This window comes from Rhinatrema bivittatum, chromosome 8, assembly GCF_901001135.1.
Source record: "Rhinatrema bivittatum chromosome 8, aRhiBiv1.1, whole genome shotgun sequence".
NCBI lineage: Eukaryota > Metazoa > Chordata > Amphibia > Gymnophiona > Rhinatrematidae > Rhinatrema > Rhinatrema bivittatum.
The window spans coordinates 110348450-110371469 of record NC_042622.1 but is presented as its reverse complement, the minus strand read 5'-3'; the positions used below and the strand labels follow the sequence as shown (position 1 = coordinate 110371469).

Below are 23020 nucleotides of genomic sequence, written 5' to 3'. Positions count from 1 at the left end.
AAAACAAAAAAAACAGTAAAGTGAGTTAGAGGGTTCTAATTGGGAGGCGTGGCTTCCCTCTGTGTTTGTCTGCCTTTTCCTTCTTTCTCCTTGCGAGCGGGGTAAGTGCAGTGTTGTTTTTCTGTTTCTTTCCCTGCAGCTTTTCTTCGACAGAGGGGCTCGTGGAGGCCAGTAGGACCGGCCCCTCCGCGTTCTCTCCCTTGCCCGCGGCCATTTTCGCGGCTCCTCGTGGGCTGCGGAGGCAGGCAGGGAGTTCGTAGTTGGCGGGTCGCGCGGCCAGGAGGCCCCCCCGCGGTGCCGTTTTCGTCTGTTGGCGGGTTGTGTAGGCCGTCCGGGCCCCCCCGCAGCGGCGTTTCCGCTCTCGGCCCCCCCCCCCGAGGCTCTGCCGGGTGTTGTTTGCGCCTGCCGGGACCGTTCCCTTGACGGCTCCGATGCCGCGGCCAGCGCGCTGCGCTGCTTGCGGCGAGCCGGGCTCGCGGATCTCGAGGGAGGGCATCTGTGCGAGGTGTCTCCCCGGGGGGGAAGGCACCTCGCGGCCCCTCAATGATTTCCCTCTTTTGGCGGGCTTGCCCGGGCGGCGTGGGCCGGCCCATCCCCCATTCCTGGCGGGAACGGCGGCCATATTACATACTGTGCGCCCTGAAGGGGAACAGGCAGCGCTTGGGGCCGGGGATGCGGGGGAATCTCCTCCACGTTTATTTCCAGAATCGGACCCGGAGGCAGCCCCGCAGGGGCAGGTCTCCCCGGGGCCCCCCCCCTCGGAGCCCCCCTCGGGTAGGCCGGGGTTTTCCCCGGAGTTTATCCTTTTGATGCACACGGCATATCTGCAGGGCCTTGATGCTCCCACGGGACCTCCTCCAAGCAAGTTACCGCGGCCCTCGCCACCTGCCCCGGCCCCCCCTGCTCCGGCGGGTGTGGGGGCCCCTCCACTTACCGCTCGCGCCCGGCTCCCGGTGGGCTCGGGGGCAGCGGGCACAGGACCAGGTTCCCCTGGATCGGACCCGGCGGATCCGGGTCAAGGGGACTCCACCTCAGAGGGTGATGATCCGCACACGCTGCGTCTGTTCCAGCGGGAAGAGCTGGATGACCTACTGCCACAAGTTATTAAAGAGTTTGACCTCGATCCACCGCCGGAGCCGCCCGCTCCCGTAGCGCCCGCTGTGGTCACTTCCTCAAAGAAGGGGGATCCGGTCTTGGCAGCCCGGAGGCTGAGAGCTCGGGCTTTTCCCATTCACGAGTCTTTCCTGCAGCTTCTCACCGGGGAGTGGGATGCCCCGGAAGCTTCCTTTAAGGGCAGCCGGACCATGGAGAGGCTTTATCCGCTGCCGGAAGGTACCTAAAGTGGACTCCGCGGTGACAGCGGTCACGAAGAGGACGACCATCCCAGTGACGGGGGGTGCGGCCTTAAGAGACGCGCAAGATCGCAAGTTGGAAGTCTTCCTCAAGCGGGTCTTTGAGGTCTCCGCGGTAGGATTGCGAGCGGTGATGTGTAGTTCGCTGGCACAGCGGGCCAGCCTCCTCTGGGTGCAACAGCTGCTCACCTCTCAGGTCCTACTGCCTGGGGAGGCCGCCCAGGCAGATAGACTGGAAGCTGCGGTTGCCTATGGGGCTGACGCCTCCTACGACCTGTTTCGGGTCCTCGCCCGCTCCATGGCCTCGGTGGTAGCGGCACGCCGCCTCCTATGGCTCCGCAACTGGGCGGCGGATACCTCCTCCAAGTCGAGTCTGGGCTCCCTGCCATTCAGGGGCAAGTTTCTGTTCGGGGAGGATTTGGATCAAATCATCAAGTCGCTGGGGGAAAACGCGGTTCATCGCCTGCCGGAAGACAGATATCGCTCCACCAGGGCGTTTTCGTCCTCTCGGACCAGAGCCAGGGCGCAACGGCGCTATCAGAACTACAGACCGGCGCCAGCCAGGCCCTCTGCCCCCAGGTCTCAGCCCTGGTCTCGCTCCTTTCGCGGGCGCCACCCCGCACGTCCCGCTCCCACAGCTGGGCAACCCTCTCCCAAGTCCTCTCAATGATGTTCAGCTCGCCCACTCCGCCGTCCCCAGGATCGGGGGACGGCTGGCGTTCTTCTACGAGGAGTGGGCGTGGATCACCACGGACCAGTGGGTCTTGGATACCATCGGACAAGGTTACGCGTTGGAGTTTGTCCGCGCTCCAAAGGGACGGTTCATATTCTCCCCTTGCGGCTCGGACACCAAGCGAAGGGCGGTGCAGTTGACCCTGGACAGACTTTGGGAGATAGGCGCCATTGCGCCCGTGCCCTTCGGAGAGGTGGGCTCGGGCCATTATTCCATCTACTTCGTGGTTCCAAAGAAGGACGGATCCTACCGGCCCATCCTGGACTTGAAGGAAGTCAACAAATCACTCCGGGTGGTCCGGTTCCGCATGGAAACGCTGCGGTCGGTGATCGCGGCGGTGCATCGCGGGGAATTCCTGGCCTCCTTGGACCTGACGGAGGCCTACCTCCACATCCCCATTCGCCGGGAGCATCACTGTCTTCTACGGTTCAAGATCCTGGATCAACATTTCCAGTTTGTGGCTCTCCCGTTTGGGCTAGCAACGGCTCCGCGCACCTTCACCAAGATCATGGTGGTGGTAGCGGCTTCCTTGCGGAAGGAGGGGATTCTAGTTCATCCTTACCTGGACGATTGGCTCATTCGAGCGAAGTCTTTTCGGCATGGTCAGGCGGCTGTGGCCAGAGTCATAGAGTTCCTGCAGTCCCTGGGATGGGTAGTGAACTTCTCCAAGAGCTCCCTGGTACCCTCGCAACGCTTGGACTTCTTGGGGGCGACCTTCGACACCCGTCTGGGCGCGGTTTTCCTACGTCAGGACAAGGCGCAAGCCCTGCGGGAACACATACAACGGTTCTCTGCGTTATCGGTTCCCACCTCCTGGGACTATCTGCAGCTCCTAGGGGTGATGGGTTCCACCATCGACATGGTCCCTTGGGCATTTGCGCACCTCCGGCCTCTACAGAGGGCACTTCTATCCCGTTGGAAGCCGCTCTCGCAGGACTACCAGGTGCTCCTCCCTCTGCCGCAGTTTGCCAGGAACAGTCTGGCCTGGTGGATGAATCCGGAGAATTTGGCCCGCGGCATGTCCCTCGATCTGCCAAATTGGGTCGTGGTAACCACCGACGCCAGTCTCGTAGGCTGGGGAGCGGTCTGCGACCGCAGCGCCACGCAAGGGATGTGGTCCGCGGAGGAATCGAAGTGGTCCATCAATCGCCTGGAGACCAGAGCGGTCAGATTAGCGCTCCAGCACTTCCTGCCACTCCTCCGGAACCGGGAGGTCAGGATCTTATCGGACAATGCGACAACAGTGGCCTATATCAACCGACAGGGCGGCACTCGCAGTCCGCAGGTCGCGCTCGAGGCAGAGTTACTGATGCAGTGGGCGGAGCAGCATCTGGCCTGCCTGGCGGCCTCGCACATCGCGGGCGTGGACAACGTACAAGCGGATTTCCTCAGCCGTCAGCTCTTGGATCCCAGGGAATGGTCCCTCTCCGACGAGGCGATGCAGCTGCTCGTCCGGCGGTGGGGATCCCCCCACCTGGATCTCATGGCGTCCGCACAAAACACCAAGGCTCCCCGGTTCTTCAGCCGCCGGAGAGAACGAGGAGCGGAGGGCGTGGACGCTCTCGTACTCCCGTGGCCGGCCAACCTGCTTCTATACGCGTTCCCGCCGTGGCCACTGGTGGGAAGACTACTCCGCCGCGTAGAGGCCCACCAGGGACCGGTGATCTTCGTCGCTCCGGAATGGCCAAGACGACCTTGGTTTGCGGACCTGCTTCAACTGGTGATCGACGGACCCATCCGTCTGGGACATCTCCCCCGCTTCCTTCACCAAGGCCCGGTATTTTTCGACCAGGCAGAACTCTTCTGTCTTGCGGCTTGGCTTTTGAGAGGCACCGCCTTCGGCGCCGGGGCTACCAGGAGGCGGTAGTGTCAACGCTGCTGCGCTCTCGGAAGACTTCGACGTCGGTAGCCTATGTGCGGGTCTGGAAGGTGTTCGAGCTGTGGTGTGCCGGACTGGACACGAGTCCCACTGAGGCTTCGGTCCCTCAGATCCTTCAGTTTCTGCAAGCAGGGGTGGACAAGGGGCTTGCCTACAACTCACTCCGGGTTCAGGTGGCCGCCCTTGGTTCACTCCTGCGGGACGGGGGTTCTCTGCTACAACACCCGGATATTCTCCGTTTTCTCAAGGGTGTCAAGCACATGCGTCCGCCGGTGCGTAATCCTTGTCCCTCCTGGAGTCTCACCCTGGTGCTACGGGCAATGTCGGGACCTCCGTTTGAACCACTGCGGAATGCGACGATCAAGGATCTCACTCTCAAGGCGGTGTTTCTGGTGGCTATCTGCTCCGCTCGGCGCATCTCGGAGCTGCAGGCCCTGTCGTGCAGAGAGCCCTATCTCCGGTTCTCGGATTCCGGGGTTTCGATTCGCACTGTTCCCTCCTTTCTCCCGAAGGTGGTGTCCGCGTTCCATGTGAATCAGACGGTGGAGCTTCCTTCCTTCTCCTCTTCGGAGCCGAGGTCTCTCCGGCTTCTGGACGTCAAGCGCACCCTGCGCCTCTATCTGGAGGCTACGAATGATTTCAGGACTTCTGACCATCTCTTCGTCCTCTGGTCCGGCCCTCGGAAGGGCGCCCAGGCCTCAAAGGCGACCGTTGCCAGATGGTTGAAGGCTGGCATTGCCGCTTCCTACATTGGGGTGGGGCGGACTCCCCCGCCCGGTATTGTAGCGCATTCTACACGCTCTCAGGCGGCCTCTTGGGCGGAGACCCGCTCAGTCTCCTCTCAAGAAATCTGTAGAGCGGCCACCTGGAAGTCGTTACACACGTTCTCGAGACACTATCGTCTTCACCTCGCGTCCTCGGTCTCTGGACACTTTGGTGAGCAGGTTCTACGAGCGGGTCTCGCAGGACCCCACCCGGTTTAGGGACGCTTGGGTACATCCCACTGTCTGGACTGATCCAGGTACGTACAGGGAAAAGAAAATTATTACTTACCTGCTAATTTTCGTTCCTGTAGTACCATGGATCAGTCCAGACGCCCACCGCATTTGGGTCCTATTCCTGCTCGACGGTTTTACCGCCACGGGACGGGAGTGTTTTCTGTCTCTCACGATTTCTCAGTTTCTTTTTCACTGTTTGTCACAGTTCCGTTTTGGGGGTGACACGCTGACCTCTTGCCCTCCCACCCGTTGGTGGGACGGGTACGGTTTTGTTGCTTAGGTTATGCGGCTGTTTTCGCCGTTACTTAAACTTGATCCAATCTGGGGGTTCTTTGTTTACTCGGGCTTTGATATACTCGATACTGAACTCCTGCAGAGGGGGTAGTAGCACTAATGGTGACGCCCCCTCGAAGCTTTGACTGACTCCATCTGCTGGATTGGGGACATAACCCACTGTCTGGACTGATCCATGGTACTACAGGAACGAAAATTAGCAGGTAAGTAATAATTTTCTTTTCCTATCAGAGTGGATCATCAGAAGTTCCTATGCTTTACAATCCTTGAGTCATTTCCAGTTCAAAGCATTCCTGTTTGGTTTAGCTATGTCTCCAAAGACCTTTTCAAAGGTGATAGTCCTGATGGTAGTGGCCTTGTGCTGGGAGGGCATCATAGTTAACCCTTATCTGGAGAATTTACTAATCTGAGCAAAGATGGCGGAAGAAAGTCAGCGTTCTACTGCCAGAGTGATACAGTTTTTACAAGAACTGGGCTCAGTGGAGCCCACTCAGTCATTTGAATATCTGGAACCCACTTCTATACAAAGGAGGATCAAATACAAATGATGAGACAGGATTCACAACCTTCAGGGTAAGGTCCATAATCTGGTTTTCTGAACGGAGTCCCAGTGCATGCAGTTATTTATTTATTTGAAATTATTTGTTTATTGCACAATCCAAAGGTCAAGGCAGTTTACAATAAAACATCCTTAAAACAAATACAACAATTAAAAAAAAAAAAAAAAAGTCAACAACAAAAAAAACCTAACAATCCCATAATCATATTAAATGGTCTTAAAGTTAACCATCAAATGCTGTTGTTAGACCATATATCTGTGCTGCTAAACCTAATAACAAAAATACTGTTCGCCGACATCACGTATGTCCATATTTCCTTACTAAATCCAGGTATCATTAATATAAAGCCACTGGCTACAATAAATCTTTTTAATTATCAGGTTTAAAGCCTTGTTGATATAGCTATGTTTTTAATGCCCTTTTAAACACGATTATATCTGTCATAATTTGGAGCTGCTCTGACATGGAATTTCAGAGAGCTGGCCCTGCAATTGAAAAAAGCTTCTTATAACACCAAGATGGGTTACACGTACACTTGGAATTTCAAGGAAACCTCTGCTTACAGATCTAAATGAGCGGGATGGTGTATATATCCACAATAAGGCTCCCAACCATTTTATGCCCTACACGAGCTGCCGAATTCTGTAATATCTGTAAGGCCCATAAGCAATTCTCTGAAATACCAAGCAAAAGCGAATTGTAGTAATCAAGTCCTCAAAAAAGTAACAACTGCAGAATTGTTAGAAAATCATCATGGAGCAGCAGAGGCTTAAGATGATGCAACATTTGCAACTTAAAGTAACCAGCTTTAATAATAGAGTTGATATGTACTTTCATTGACTAACTTGGGTCAAATAGGACCCCAAGATATCACAATAATGTTTAGAAAATTTAATCACCTGACCTTCAGGAGGTAAAGAAAGAAGGCCCTCTGATACCTGCATCTCCCAAGTAAAAAAAAAAATCTGTTTTTGAAATGTTTAATATCAATATATTATGAAAAAGTCATTTTTGAATTGCTCTTAAGTAAATCTCAATTAACTTCAGTGTATGAACTATGGAGTTAATTGGTACAAAAAATTATGAATCATCTGCATAAACTCAAAAATTCAAAGCCCAACCCTGCCAGCAACTTACATAAAGGTAACAGATAGGTATTAAAGAAGGTTGCTGACAGGGTTGAGCCCTGCAGCACTCTGGTCTTTATAGAGAAACATTTTGGAAGACCAATACAGATCTGCTGACCATGATCACTAAGGTATGAGGTAAACGATTGTAATTTGATCTCATTAATACTGATCTCTCTTAGCTTCAACAATAGAATTTTATCATCCAAAGTGTTGAATTTTGCCAGCATATCTAATAGTACCAGAATATACTTCTGGCCACTATCGAATCCTTGAAGACAGTATCAAACATTGACAATAACAATGTTTCGGAGTTGGGTTTGATGGCAGCATCTCTGGATCTGGTTACCTGGGCAAGGGCTCATATGCATCCCCTACAGAAATCCCTCCTATCCCAGTGGGTACCTTAATCCCAAGCGTTATACATGATGCTTCCTCTGTCAGTGGAGATCAGGTCCTTCCTACTCTGGTGGCTGAATTTGAAGAATCTGAATGCCGGATTGGATATGGAGACTCTGTCATAGATAACTATTACAACCAATGCCAGCCTCTACAGATATGGAGGGGGGGGCCCTCACTGTTGGGATCAGGTGGTTCAGGGAGCTTTGTGTCCTCTGGAGGCCAATTGGGCCTTCAGTCATTTGGAGACAAAGGCCATAAGATTGACCTTATAATGGTGCTTGGAATTGTGCAGTGACAGGCTGTTTAGATTCTTTCAGACTATGCGATAGCATGTGAATCACCAGAGTCAGGCTTCTAATTCTATGGCCAAAAGAACACTCATGGGTGTTTTCGGCAGTTCATATTGCAGGAGTGGACAGTGTTCAGTCGGATTTTGATTCACTCTAAAGAATGAGAGCTCTCATAGACTGCTCTCTCCCTGATTATGGACAGGTAGGGTTGGCCTGTTGTAGATCTAATTTCTCATTCTATTTACACTTAATATCCCCACCATTTCAGTCTAGCAAGACTGCCCAAAGAAGCTTACAATTTCAAAATAAGTACACAAGATATGCCATACTGGGTCAGACTTAAGGTCCATCAAGCCCAGTATTCTGTTGCCAACAGTGGCCAATCCAAGTCACAAGTGCCTGTCAGGATTGCCAAGGGGTTGATAGATTCCATGCTGCTTATCCCAGGGATAAGCAGCATATTTCTGCAACTCTTTCTTAATAATGATTTATGGACTTTTCCTCCAGAAACTTGTCTAAACCTTTCTTAAATTCGGTTACATTTATAGCTTTCACCACATCCTCTGGCAATGAATTTCAGAGCTTCAATTATGCATTGAGTAAAACAATATTTTCTCTTTTAGTTTTAAATGTATCACCTAATAACTTCATTGTGTGTTCAGAAGAGTACTCTTCTGAACACACAATGTACTCTTTGAAAGAGTAAACAACCGATTGTTTATTTGTTATACTCCACTCAGTATTTTATAAACTCCTATCATATCTCCCCTTAGCAGTCTCTTCTCCAGACTGAAGAGTCCTAACCTCTTTAGCCTTTCCTCATAGCTTCTCATTTTATTCACGAGCCTCCTAATTGGGATTGTATCAAAAGCTTTGCTGAAATCTAAGTAAATCACATCAAGTACCTCCTTGATCCAAATCTCTAGTTACCCAATCAAAAACATCACTTAGATTTGTCTGTCAGGACTATCCCCTGGTGAATCCATGCTGTCTCTGGTTCAGCAACCCACCAGTCTGTAGATACTTCACTATTCTTTCCTTCAGCAGTGTCGCCACTAATTTTTCCTTTACCGAGGTAAGGCTAACTGGCCTGTAGTTTCCAGCCTCTTCTCTGCTACCACTCTTGTGAAGTGGGACCCCTGCAGCTCTTCTCCAGTCATACGGCACCACGCCCGTTTCCAGGGATCTATTGAATAGGTTTTTCAGAAGACCTGCCAGCACATCTCTGGGCTTCCTTGGTATCCTGGGATGTACCTCATCCGGCTCCATGGCCTTGTCCACTTTGTTTTCCTAGCTCTTACTAAACATTCTCTTCTGTAAATGGAGTTTTGTCTACCCCACCCCTATGTACAGTCTTAACCAGCAACGGTCCTTTTCCAGGGTTGTCTTTAATGAATACCGAACTGAAGTATTTAATATTTCTACCAATTTTTGTCTCTCTCCAAATATTGCTCTGTCATCTTTTTCACTATACTACTTTAGGCCTTCCTTCTTTCTCTTATATATCTGAAAATAGGTTTATCACTTCGCTTTACCTCTTTGGCAGTCCTTTCTTCCGCTTGACCTTTTGCTTTTCTGATTTCTTTTTGTTTCCCTCAGCTTCACTACATATTCCATGTGTTCCTCTTTGTGGGATCCTTTATACTTGAACGCTATTCTTTTTGCCTTTTTCAGCCACCTCCTTTGAAAACCAGATTGATTTCTTTTTTCTCATACTTTTGTTTACTTTACTAACATAATGCATTCAGAAAGTATTCAGACGCCTTCATTTTTTTCACATTTTGTTACATTACAGCCTTAATCTAAAATGGATAATATGCATTTTTTCCCTCCTAAATCTACACTAAAGTGAAATCAGGTTTGTAGAAACTTGTATAAATTCATTAAAAATAAAAAAACGGAAATATCACATTTACATTAACTATTCAGACCCTGTGCTATGACATTCAAAGTTGAGTTCAGGTGCATCCTGTTTCTGTTGATCATCTGTGAGACGTTTCTCCAGCTTGATTGGAGTCCACTTGTGGTAAATTCAATTGATTGGAAAGCCAGGCCGTTACCTTTTTCCTGAAGCTGAGATAGTTCTCCAAAGGTGCCAAGTTCCACAACTCTGGACCGCCAACTGAGAACATCCTTTTCCTATTAGACACTTTACAGATATCCTGTGTAGATGGAATCAACACTAACGCCGCTGATTTAGAGAGTAAATTACGCGTCTGGACATAACATCTGATCTTTTCTTGTAGGTATCCTGCACCCTCCCCCCCCTTTATTGCCTTAAACATCAGAGTCATTAACTTAAAATTTGTCCTTGCTTCGATAGGTAACCAGTAAAGGCGCCTTAATAATGGTGTCGCACTCTCTCTACGCGAAAGACCAGAAATCACACGCAGCCATATTTTGTACAACCTGTAAGCGTTTTGTACTCTTTTTAGGGAGACCCACCAATACAACATTATTGATTGGACAGACTAACGCCTGAAACACCAACCTAGAAAACGGTGTTTCTAAGAAATTTTGAAGTCTCCTCAACTGTCTAAGCCGGAACCATAACCTCTGCACCAGTGAAGAAATATGAGTATCCATAGCTAGGGCCTCGTCTAATAACACCCCTAGATTCCTCACTTTTTTAACTTCTTTTAACTACCACATCCCTATCTGCAAATTGATAACTTCCTTCGAAATTCCCTCTCTCCCTTTGTGCAACCATTCTGTTTTCTCCATGTTTACTAAAAGCTTTTGAGAGACAAACCATCCCAATGTTGTTTAGCCCTACATTGATTCTAGACCATTATTCAGACACATCTTCCTTCACTGGAAAAATTAGTTGCACATCATCAGCATAAATCCATCAAACCCCTGTTCCTGAATAAGAGCACCCAACGGCTGCAAAAAAAGTTTAAATAACAGAGGAGACAAAGGGGGGGGGGGAACCCCGCGGTACCCCACAATCTAATCTATATGATTTAGACAGGACTCCCCTCACACGTACCACAGAGGACTGTTCTGTCAAAAAAGAATATAACCAATCCCAAACTTTTATCTCCTAAGCCTAATTGTTTACATCTTTCTAAAAGTAACCCGTGGTCTAGCATATTAGAAACACTAGCAGATCTAACAAAATCACCACTGCAGGCACCCCCTTCTGTACTGATACAGGAGGAGATATTGAGATATGGTCTCCGTACCATAGCCCCTTCTAAACTCAGCCTGACATTTATCTAACAACTCTCCTTACAAATAATAATCAGACAACTGAGAACACATTACCTTCTCCAAGACTTTAGCTAGAAAAGATCAATTAGAGATAGGACCATAGCTAGCACACAGGCCAATACAGTAAAGTTTACGGGAGAGCGGGTGCGCGTCCAGGCCAGTGTCCTGTGCACGCGATACAGTAAAACAAAATATTTAAATTAGGGCCCACGGTAAAAAGAGGCGCTAGGGACACTAGCGCGTCCCTAGCGCCTTTTTGGACAGGAGCGGTGGCTGTCAGCAGGTTTGACAGCAGATGCTCAATTTTGCCAGCGTCTGTTCTCAAGCCCGCTGACAGCCATGGGTTCGGAAACCGGACACTGGCAAAATTGAGCGTCTGGTTTTCAAGCCGCGGGCTGATTTACATTTTTTTTTTTTTTAAATTTTTAACTTTTTTAAACTTTTGGGACCTCCGACTTAATATCACCATGATATTAAGTCAGAGGGTGCACAGAAAAGCACTTCCCTGGTGCCGGCAGAAATTAACGCCTACCTTTGGGTAGGTGCTAATTTCTTAAAGTAAAATGTGCGGCTTGATACACTATACTGTATCACCCTGAAAGTTAGATTTATCTAACGAGGCCCGTTTCAAAATGGGGGTTACCACAGAGTGTTTCAAAGCCCCCGGCAAATTACCATCTCCAGGGATGCATTAATGAACAACTGTAATCATGGTAAAAGCTCTTCTGGCAAAGACCTAATCAAAAACAAGGGACGGATCCAATTTACAAGTGGTCACTTTACAACTTTTCAGCATAATCTGTAATTCAGGGATACCCACCTTATTGAACTCTAAAAGAATCTTCCTATCCTTTTTGATATCCATACTTGCCATATTCTCAACTCACTTCTCCCCCTTTTCAATTTCAACAACCAACTTCTGCTTAATTCACCACTATCCTGAATTTTCTTACGTCAAAAACACACAAAGCTATCCCCATTCAACACCTCTGGGATCTCCAATTTAGGAAAAGAATCTCCCCCCAACAAGGACTGTGTGATCTGTAAAATTTCTGATGGTCTATTCTCTGCTTTCTCAATCCTGGTTTTCAGAAACAACTTTTTTGCATATCTAACTTCAAAAACATATTTATTTGCAGTTTTATGCCAACATAATTTATCTTCCCATGCATGAGATTTTATCCAAATTCTTTCCTGTTTACGTACTTCTTGTCTTTGTTTATTCAATTGCAGTGAAAACCAAGGTGCAGACACCCCCCCTTTTACTCAACCTCTGTTTCTCTGGGATGATCCTGTCCAACACTTGCTTAATAGAAGAATTCCACTGGCCCACCAAATCATCCACTTTTCCATTCTCATCTAATTTACCTCAAATCATTTTTTGCTCTTTATTCCGCAAACCCTGACTATAACCCCAAGAGCCAGGAAGGAAAACAAATCAAATGATGATCAGACCATAGCACCTCCCTTTCATACAAAATTTTTAACCTCCCAGATTCCACCATACCTGTAGGACCAACCACCAAATCTAATGTGTGGCCTAACCGATGTGTTGGATAATTCACTATTTGAACCAGCCCAAAAGAAGATAACATATTCAAAAAAAATCCTGGGCTGTCCTACAAGCCTCATCTTCAACATGAATGTTAAAATCTCCTATTACAATAAGCTGAGGAAAATGAAGTGATGGCCAGAGAATGCCTGTTTTCCCAAAGTGGACGCCCTGGTCTGTGCCATTTCAAAGTGAACAGCCATCCCAGTGGAGTAAATAGTGGCTTTGAAGGATGCTTATGATAGGCGGTTGGAGTCCATCCTTAAGCAAGCCTTTGACGCAACAGTAATGGCACTTCAGATTGCTTCCTGTTGTGCCCTGGTGGCTCGCTTGTGCCTGCTCCTTGCGAGAGTCAGATGGCACAGGGGCACATTCCAGAGAGGCGATGGAGTCCGCCACGGCCTTTCTAGCAGATGCAAGCTCTGACCTAGTTTGTACCTTGGCCAGACGAGTGGCCTCAGTGATGGCAGCCAGAAGACAACTATGGCTGCAAAATTGGTCAGCGGACGCGACCTCTAAGGTAAACCTCACAAAGATGCCCTTTAAGGGATCCCTCCTAATCGGAAGTGAATTGGAAAAGTTAGCCAGTAAGTGGGGTGAATCTCAGCTACCAGAAGATAAGAAAAAGAAGTTGCCATGCCCCTCACCTATGAGGGGCATGGCAACTTCTGAGAGTCCCTGGGAGTGCTGGGAGTCCCTGGTCCAACCCCTATGAGGGGTTGGACCAGGGACTCCCAGCACTTTCGGCCCTACAGAAACTCGTCATTTCAGACATCTTGGCCCTCGCAGAGGTCTCAGTCCTTTCAGAGCCAACAACCTAAAAGAAGGGGAGTGGTTTGGGCTCAGGTTTGGCCCGAAATTCCCAATGAAGTTTTGCCGACCCATCCACGGGATGAGATAGGGGGTCTGCTTATCCCTCTTATATCGGAGGTGGGTCGAGATCACGTGGGACAAATGGGTACTGGATATCATACAAGAAGGACACGCTCTGGAATTTCTCGGCATCCCTCGGGGTTATGTTCATGATGTCACCTTGCCACGCCCAGCACAAGAAACTGGCAGTGGAATCTATGTTGATAAGGCTTCTCAGTTTGAGGGCTATAACTCCGGAACCTACACCCCAGGAAAATACTGGGTGTTATTCCATCTATTTCATCTTACCCAAGAAGGAGGGTTCGTTTCACCCCATCCTGGACCTCAAGAGCGTCAGTCATCATTGGCGGATAATTCACTTCTGCATGGAAACTCATCTCTCCGTCGTTATGGCCATACAATCGGGAGAGTTCTTAACTTCCCTTGACCTCTCGAGGCCTATCTTCATATCCCATCTGTCAAACCATCAGTGTTTCCTAAGCTTTGCGGTACTGGGCCACCATTATCAATTCCAGACATTGTCCTTTGGCCTGACAACTGCCCCTAGAACATTCTCCAAAATTATGGTAGTCGTGGCAGTGGTACTGAGGAAAAAAGGAATCCCAGTGGGCCCTTAGTTAGACGATTGGCTGATCTGGGTGAAGTCGTTGGAAGAGAGCCTCCTGGTGACCAGCAGGGTCGGGTCCCTGCTTCAGGAGTGTGGTTGGGTCGTGAACATGGACAAGAGCATCCTCAAGCCCACCCAGTCCTTAAGAGTACCTAGGAGTCTGGTTCAACACCAAGCAGGACAAAGTCTTCCTCCCTCCCTTGAGGATAAGGAAGCTGATGTGCCAAGTGTGTTGGTTGACGAACACAATGCGCCCCAGGGTGTGGAGCTATCTGCAGGTCCTCGGGCTGATGGTGTCAACCCTGAAGGTAGTACCATGGGCGAGGGCACACATTTGGCCACTCCAACGCTCCCTGCTGTCACGTTGGAACCCACTGTATCAAGACTACTCAATTCGCCTCCACCTACTGATGAAAGTATTTTCTTGGCTCCAGTGGTGGCTACAGGAAGTTCATCTAAGCAAGGGTTTAAGCCTGTCCCTACCGAACTGACTAATCCTCACGACAGACACGAGCCTCCGAGAGTGGGGAACTCACTGTCAGGAATTGACAACCCAGTAGAACGAGCCTCGTGGGTGATGGGTGCTAGCTTTTTCCATCAGTGTGGAAACAGCGGGCACTTTTGATTCCCTAGCAGTGTTGGCAGGAGAGGCAGGGGAGTCCTCTCAACTATCGCCGGCGGGTCCCTGTCCTGCAGAGAGGCGCTTGCACTGAGGAGTTGTCTCTGTTTCTGGTAGAGATCTTCTGCTGGATTTAATTTGCTTATGTGCAAAGGTGGTTGAGTGGAACAAGCAATGGGGGATGCTGGCTCTCTGTCCCAGTCTCCATGGATTCTCGGCCAGTGAAGAGGCCTGAGCTGTTGAAAAGCTCTTCAGGCCTTCGATGATTTTTTGTCTGATGTTGAATGGATCTGGGCCTAAACGCACTGAAGGTGTAGGCTGGCTTTTCTTAGCAATGCTGTAGGTAGTGGCAGTGGTTCTTTTCCCACTTACGTAGGCGCGTGCAAGCATTCTCACTGCGTGGCAGTTGAATGCGTGGGGATCTGTGTGCATAAGGCTGCTGCCTAGATTTGAATATATGTCTTCGACCTTGACTTGAGCACATATTTGCGCGTGTACGACCGCGACCTAGTCTTGAGTGCGTATTTGTTCACGTCCTGTACATGTACATACGGGTGGCATTGGTGTGCACGCAGGAGGCTGCCTAGACCCAAAGTTTAGGAGAGCTAGACACGGGATGAACAGGTCCAAGCACCTTGCTAGCTGTGAGGCTTGCTGTCTGATAGCAATTCAGTCTTTACTCTTTCTCCGTTTGTGTCAGCTCTGTTTTAGATGCTCAAAGCGATTTGACTACTATAGCTTTTGCCCATGTTGGGACCTATCTGCAGGAGCGCCCAGCGAAGGCAAAGCAACCTACTATGTAGGGATCACATGCTCGGGTCTCCCATTTGTCAGTCACAGCAGTCAAATGCCACAGGGATGCTGTCCCTGGTAATATTCAAGGGGATGTGGATCATGAGACATTGGAGGATTCTGATGGGGAACTGGCTTTCTCACTTCTAAAAGAGGGAGAAATTGCATATGATTGAGAACCGCTTCAGACTCTGCTCAGATATTTTCTTTTTTCACAGAGATGTTTTGCTGAATTCGTTGGCTCAGACCCTGAACAGGCTCGGTGTGGCCTGAGTCTGTTAGCTCAGACCCTGAACACGCTCAGTGTGGCTGGAGGTCAGTTTTAAGTTTTGTCCTGTTTCTGTCCCCCCTGTATCCAATTCAAGAAATATTGGATTCAAAGAAGGTAAATGTGGCTCTCAAGGTTCCCCGTTTCCACATGGAAACTGAGATCTAACTCTGAGGTCCATCATAGCGGCAGTACGCAAGGGAAAGTTTGTGGCATCTCTCGCCTTGACAGAGGCTTATCTGCATATAGCCATCAGGCCGGAGCACCAGAGATTCCTGAAATTCATGGTCCTAAGGGAACACTTTCATTTTTGAGCCCTTCCCTTCAACTTCCGACAGCTGCACGTACCTTCTCCAAGGTGATGGTGGTGGGGACGGCCACATTGCAAAAGGAGGTGCATCCGTATCTGGATGACTGGCTAATTCTTGAGAAATCAAGGGACCTCTGTCTACACAGTGCAAAAGGTACCGATGTGCTTGAAGTTTCTAGGATGGGTGGTGAACCTAGCAACGAGCCATTTAGTCCTCTTTCAAACTCTGGAGTATCTGGGAACTCAGTTTGACACGCTGCAGGAGAGAGTGTTTCTCATGGAGAAAGAGTGCTGAAATTGCAGAGTCAGATTAGGCTTCTGCTAGAACTTTTGGTGCCCAGGGTCTGGGAATATTTACAGGTCCTGGGTTCTGTGGCATCGACATTGGAATTAATAAATTGGGCTTTTGCACATATGCAGCCTCTGCAGGGGGCTCTTCTCTGTCGCTGCAATCTGTTATTAGAAGAGTTTCATCTTCCTCTTCCATTAGAGGGGGAAGCCAGGTACAGTCTTTCATGGAGGCTTGCTCGCACCAGTCTTGAGCACGGTGTGGAATTGGAGGTTTCGAATTGGGTAATAGCAAAACATCTCTGTGAAAAAAGAAAATATCTGAGCAGAGTCTGAAGCGGTTCTCAATCATATGCAAGCCTCTCCAGATGGAGGGTGGTGTGGCAAGATCAGTCAGCGCAGGGCCAGTGGTTGAAACAGGAGGCCTCATGGTCTATTAATCGGTTAGAGATGAGAGCTGTGTGTTTCGCATTGCTTGCCTGTCTGCCAAGGCTACGCAGCTATCCAGTACGTATCCTGTCAGAAAATGTGACGGTAGCTTATATCAACTGTCAAGTCGGAACCAAGAATCAGGCAGTGGCTCGAGAGGCCCAGTTGATTCTCTGGGCAGAGCAGCACTTGGAGCAGCTGGCAGCATCTCACATTGCCAGAATGAACAGCACCCAGGTGGATTTTCTCAGTTGGAGCAAGTTAGAGCCTGGGGAATGGGAGCTGTCGGAGGCAGCGCTGTTTCATTCACAAAGGATGGGGAATCTATAGCGGCATCCACTCAATGGAACCTCCTTCCTTTTGACCTCAGATCTTTAGAAGACGTTAAAAAGTTCAAAATGGCATTTAAGGAATATCTGCTCCATCGTGCGTTCAATGATAAATGAGGCGGCATGAATGTTCTTAATCTGCTTATTAAAGTAAATATGATTTAATAATTGAATATTCCATTTTTGGAATATGCTCCTATGCTTAAAACAGTAAATGTAACATAGAAACATAGAAATGACGGCAGAAGAAGACCAAACGGCCCATCCAGTCTGCCCAGCAAGCTTCACACGTTTTTTTCTCTCATACTTATCTGTTTCTCTTAGCTCTTGTTCTATTTCCCTTCCACCCCCACCATTGAAATATCTAGCTTGATTAGTTAGGGGTAGTAGGGGTAGTAACCGCTGCAATAAGCAAGCTACACCCATGCTTATTTGTTTTACCCAGACTATGTTATACAGTCCTTATTGGTTGTTTTTCTTCTCCCCTGCTGTTGAAGCAGGGGAGCAGGGTATTTTGCTTCTTGGTTTCTGTGAAGCTGAAATTTGTTGTTTGTATTTCATTTTGTTTTTATTATGTATGTACTTTTGTATATCGCTTAGGCCTTGTTAAGTGTTAGGCGATTAATAAATTTTAATAAATGAAATGAAATGAAGTGGTGGCTATAGATTGTTATAGATGTCATTTTCAGGATTTGACCCTGGTGGCCCATCCTGATATGTTGTGGTTCTTGAGAGAGGTCAAACATATTTGTCCTTCCAAGAGTGAGTTGGTTCCTTCGTGAGACCTGCATTTGTTCATACATACTTTGATAGTCACTCCTTTTGACACACTCAAGGCGTCATCTCTGAAGAACTTCACTTTGAAGACAATCTTCTTAGTGGTAATTTGTTTGGCAAGAAGGATTTCAGAGCTTCAGGCTCTTTCATGTAAGGAGCCATTTTTACATTTTTTGGAAGAGGCGGTCTTTGTATGGTTTCTTCTTTTCTTCCGAAAGTAAGTTTGCAAGTCCATCTTGACCAGGAGGTTTTTCTTCCTTTGTTCAGAAAGGATTCTTTGATGGTGGGATTCAAAGAACTCAATTGAGTGGATGTATGCAAGATCCTTTTGAGGTATTAGGTTACTCATCCCTTTAAGAAATCAGAAAAAGGAAAGGTGAGGTGGCTTCTAAAGCTTCAATAACTACGAGGATTAAGGTATGTTCAATGTTCATTGCTAAGGAATTACCATTTCCCAGGGACATTAGGGCTCATTTGACCAGAGCTCAGGCTGTGCCAGAGACCTCCGCCGGAGACCCTCGGAACGGCCCTCGCTCCCTCCGCACCCACGAGGCCCCAACCAACGAGGCCCACAGCCCGACTCCACCATGACTGCCTGCTTCCTAGCAGCCGAAGTCCCGCCCACCTGCATCACTTTCAACGTGCCGAGGGACAGGACTTCTTTAAAGCCTTGCCGGTGAGCCGCAGGCGCCACTTTGTGCCGGAGACCTCGCCCGGAGCCCCTCGGAACGGCCCTCGCTCCCCCCGCGCCCACGAGGCCCCAACCAACGAGGTCCACAGCCCGATTCCACCGCAACTGCCTGCTTCCTAGCAGCCGAAGTCCCGCCCACCTGCATCACTTTCAACGTGTCGAGGGACAGGACTTCTTTAAAGCCTCACCGGCATCGCCATCATGCTATCTCCCCTGACACAGTTCCTCAGCCTTACAGCTCTTTCTTTTATCCTCTTCAATTCCCAATCCCTAACTAAGAAAATACCCATACTGAACGACATTCTTCTTGATGACAATCCTGACATCTGTGCCATAACTGAAACCTGGCTTAAACCCTCAGACCTTGTCCCTCTAAACCTATTCCCCACTCACTTATATGACACATACTCCCTACCCAGACCTAAAAAAAGAGGAGGAGGTTTCCTACTAGCAGCCAAAAAAGAACTCAGACTAATATCCCATTCGATCTATACCCCCCCTAAATTTGAAATTGGCCTTTTCAAGTCCACACAACTCCAATTATGCCTAGTTTACCTCCCCCCAGGCCTCCTTGAAAACAACGCTTCTCCACTTATTGAATTTATTACTGATAACATCAATATAGACATACCCACCGTCATCCTTGGTGACTTCAACCTCCACGTAGACGTCACCCCTCCATCCCCCTCCTGTGAAGCCTTCCTAGCCTCAATGAATGCCATAGGCTTTAAACAGATTATAACCAGCCCTACACACAAAGCTGGCCATACGCTTGACCTTATCTTCATTAACTCTCACTTCACCCCCCCCCCCCCCCAAAGACACCTATATGCACCCCTGTCCCTTGGTCAGACCACGTCCTCATCAAAACTAACCTCTCCTTATTGAAAACTCACCTCTCCCATCACTCACTCACCACTACCATTCAATTCAGAAGACCCTGCTCCAAAGAAGATTTCATTCTTTCCCTCACTGACTCCCTCAATGATCTTGATCTTTCCAACCCCGATTCTGCCCTATCCAACTGGCACAGTATCGCCAGTGACATTGCCAACAAAATCTGCTCCCTAACAATCAAAAACTAAACCCCTCCCGCAATGCTAGGAAACCATGGTACACCCCCGAATTAAAATATCTTAAACTCGACCTAAGAAAATCAGAAAAGAAATGGTGATCGAATCCCTCCACCTCCCTCCTTGCTACATACAAATCAGCTCTCACCCTCTACAGATCCTCCATACTAAGCACCAAGCGTGACTTCTACACTGTCAGAATTCACGACATTCAATACAACGCCAAAGCCCTCTACTCCTGTGTCTCCAACCTCACCAAAACTCCTCCTATCCCCCCTCCTATCCTTGATGACACCAAAACCATGTGTGACAACCTTGCCCACTTTTCCACGACAAAATATCTAAGCTTACCTCCAGCTTTCCTCCCTCCACCACCATCTCAAGCACCCCCACTAATATCCACTATGAGTCCCTTGACTCCTTCGAGACTACCTCCGCTTCTGAAATAGAAACCCTCCTAAAGAAAATTAAACCTGCAGCTCATCCCACTGATACCATCCCCCCAAAATACCTCCTGACTATCCCTAACCTAATAGCCAATATCATCAACTGTTCCATCACTTCTGGCAATGTCCCCTTCTCCTTAAAACAATCCATCATCAAACCTATCCTCAAGAAACCTAATCTCAACCCCTCCGAACCAACTATCGACCTGTTTCAATCATTCCCTTCTTAGCCAAACTTATGGAAAAAATAATAAACATTCAACTCTCCGATCACCTCGAAAAAAACCCCAATATTTTTGTACCCCTCCCAATGTACCGAATTGGGAGGGGTATAAATTCCACAATACCGAAACCCTCCTAATCGCTCTCACTGACACGCTCCTTAAAGGTATGGATCTTGGGCAATCCTACATACTAGCTAAGCTTGACATCTCCTCAACTTTCGACACCATTAGCCACAAGATTCTCCTAAACCGCCTAAATGAAATAGGCATTACCAGCACCACCCTTCTCTGGCTAGAATCCTACCTCAATAATAGATTGTACTTTGTCAAAATTGGTAACAGCGAATCTGACCCTTTCAACCTAACTCGAGGTGTACCCCAAGGCTCCTCCCTATCCTCCACCCTCTTCAATATATATATGCTACCACCATGTCATCTCCTATCTGATCTTGGACTCTCCCATTTCATCTACGTGGACGATGTCCAAATCCTTATCCCCATTTCTGAATCCATCTCTAAATCCCTTAAGACCTGGGAAACCTGCCTAGCCTCAATCACCCTCCTCCTCTCCAATCTAAACCTCTCCCTCAACACCTCCAAAACTGAACTCCTTATTATATCATGCAACCCCAACGTCCTGTCCACCACTGACATCAACTCCCCTCCCCCCTCAATTCCTATCGCCCAACACGTATGAGACCTCTGCGTCATCCTGGACAGCCAACTAAACCTCAAAAAGTTCATAAGCTCCACCATGAAAGAATGCTAACACAAACTTCATGTCCTTAAACTCAGACCCCTCCTGCACTTTCATGACTTCCGCACTGTCCTACAGGCCATAATATTCTCCAGATTAGACTACTGCAACTCCCTCCTGCAAGGCCTTCCCTCATCCACCATCAAACCACTCCAAATGCTGCATAAAGCCACTGCTAGAGTTCTCACTAACATTCACTGAAAAGACCACATCACCCCTGTGCTCAGAGACCTCCACTGGCTCCCAATCTCCTTCAGAATCCTCTACAAGAATCTCACTATCATACACAAGACTCTACATAACCATAACATACATTGGCTCAATGACTCCCTACACTTCCACACCTCCAGTAGACCCACCAGATCTGCATACAATGATTCATTACACATACCCCTTACTAAACCCCCCCGCCTTACGACTACAAAAGAAAGAGCACTATCCATAGCAGGGCCCTCAAATTGGAATGATATGCTGCCTCCTGATCCGCGACTAGAACCCTGCTCCCACAAAAAAAACAAACTAAAAACCTGGCTTTTCAAACAAGCCTTCACATAACCCCCTCCCCTCCCTGCCCTTGCCAACCTCATCTCAGTCACCAAGCTGCATTTAGTGACAAAGTAAATTTCATGTACATAATGTTATGTTATATATCGTTCTGTTCCTTACCACCTTTTCTTATGTTATATATTTCATCTTATCTTTCCCTCATTTACTATTCTATGTAATGATTTTTCCACATGTTTCATGTAAACCGATGTGATGTCCTTCGAACATCGGTATAGAAAAGCCATAAATAAATAAATATATGTGTGAGTGTGTGTGTGGTGGAAGACAGAGATCTGACTGTTTACCCTCGTGAAATTTTGCAGAGAGGCTACTTGGGCCTCTTTGCATTCTTTCGCCAAGTATTTCCCTCTGTATGTTTGAGCCAGAGAAGGCACCATTTTTGCCTTTGGTGTTTTGAGAGTAGGGCTGGCAGTATCCCACCCAGTCTGAGGGATGACTTTTGTACATACCACGTGTCTGGACTGGTCTGGCAGGATGAAAAGAAAGATGGAATGTACAATTGCCTGCTAATTTCCTTTCCTTGAGTCCAACCAGACCAGTCTCGGACCCTCTCAGATTGCTTGTTGGTTCACCCTATTCCATCGATCTGCTGCCTTCTCCTTCCTTGGATTGTAATGATCCCAGTATCCCAGTATACAAAGTTGTTATAGCTTGTTACTGAGCCCTGTTTGGGCTTCTAGTTGTCTGGTCTGCTAGGATCAGGGATATCACGACTAATGTCTCCCTGAGAAGTCTCCTAATCAAGGGGGTGTGGGGCAGAGTTATGGTGTTATATTTTGATACAGAAATTGGTAGACTGATGTCAATATGGGATCCCATAGAGGGTGACCGGCAAGTTGGTTTCTCTTTGCTGGTAGAGGAGCATAACCCACTTGTCAAGACTGGTCTAGCTGGACTCAGAAAGGAAGTTAGCAGGCAAGTGTAAATTTCAACATCTTTTGGGAATTGTGATAGGCAATTACCTGACAAAAGAATCAGGTCTTCTCTTCATATGTTGCATCTAGTTTAAAAACTGTGGAATAGATGTTTCAACAGTTCTCACAGGACAAGCAGGATGGTAGTCCTCATATATGGGTGACATCACAGGATGTAGCCCAGTCACGGAACACTTCTGTCAAAGTTTCCAGAACTTTGGCTGACCCCTACTGGGCATGCCCAGCATGGCACTAACCCTGCAGCCAGCAGGGGTTCCCCTTCAGTCTTCTTTTTTCCGTGCAGCAGTAGCCACGCGGTTAAGGAGCTCTGCAGAGATTCCTGACAGGAATTTTCCTCACGGAATTTCTAAAATTTAATTTACCCCACAGGGGTCCCTCCTTCAACTTTTTCAAGCCACGGTACTCCGGTAAGTTTTTACCCGTTTTCCATCGATTACCATCGAGTTTGGCCCTCGCGGCCTACTGGCCATCGATCGTAACACGGCTCAATTTTTTCATGGCCATGGTGTCGGGGTTCCGTCGGTGCCCGGACTGTAATCGCATCATGTCCATCACAGACCCTCACAAGGTCTGTGTAATGTGTCTCGGATGTGAGCATGATGTCCTAACCTGCACCAAATGTGCCCTTATGA

At 48.2% G+C, this 23020-nt stretch overlaps 1 protein-coding gene across 6 annotated transcripts in view; it reads left to right on the top strand.

Moving 5' to 3' along the window:
• Window positions 1-23020, top strand: part of GAPVD1 (GTPase activating protein and VPS9 domains 1) — a 223688-nt gene that overhangs the window by 144329 nt on the left and 56339 nt on the right. The gene's annotated exons all lie outside the window — the stretch shown is intronic.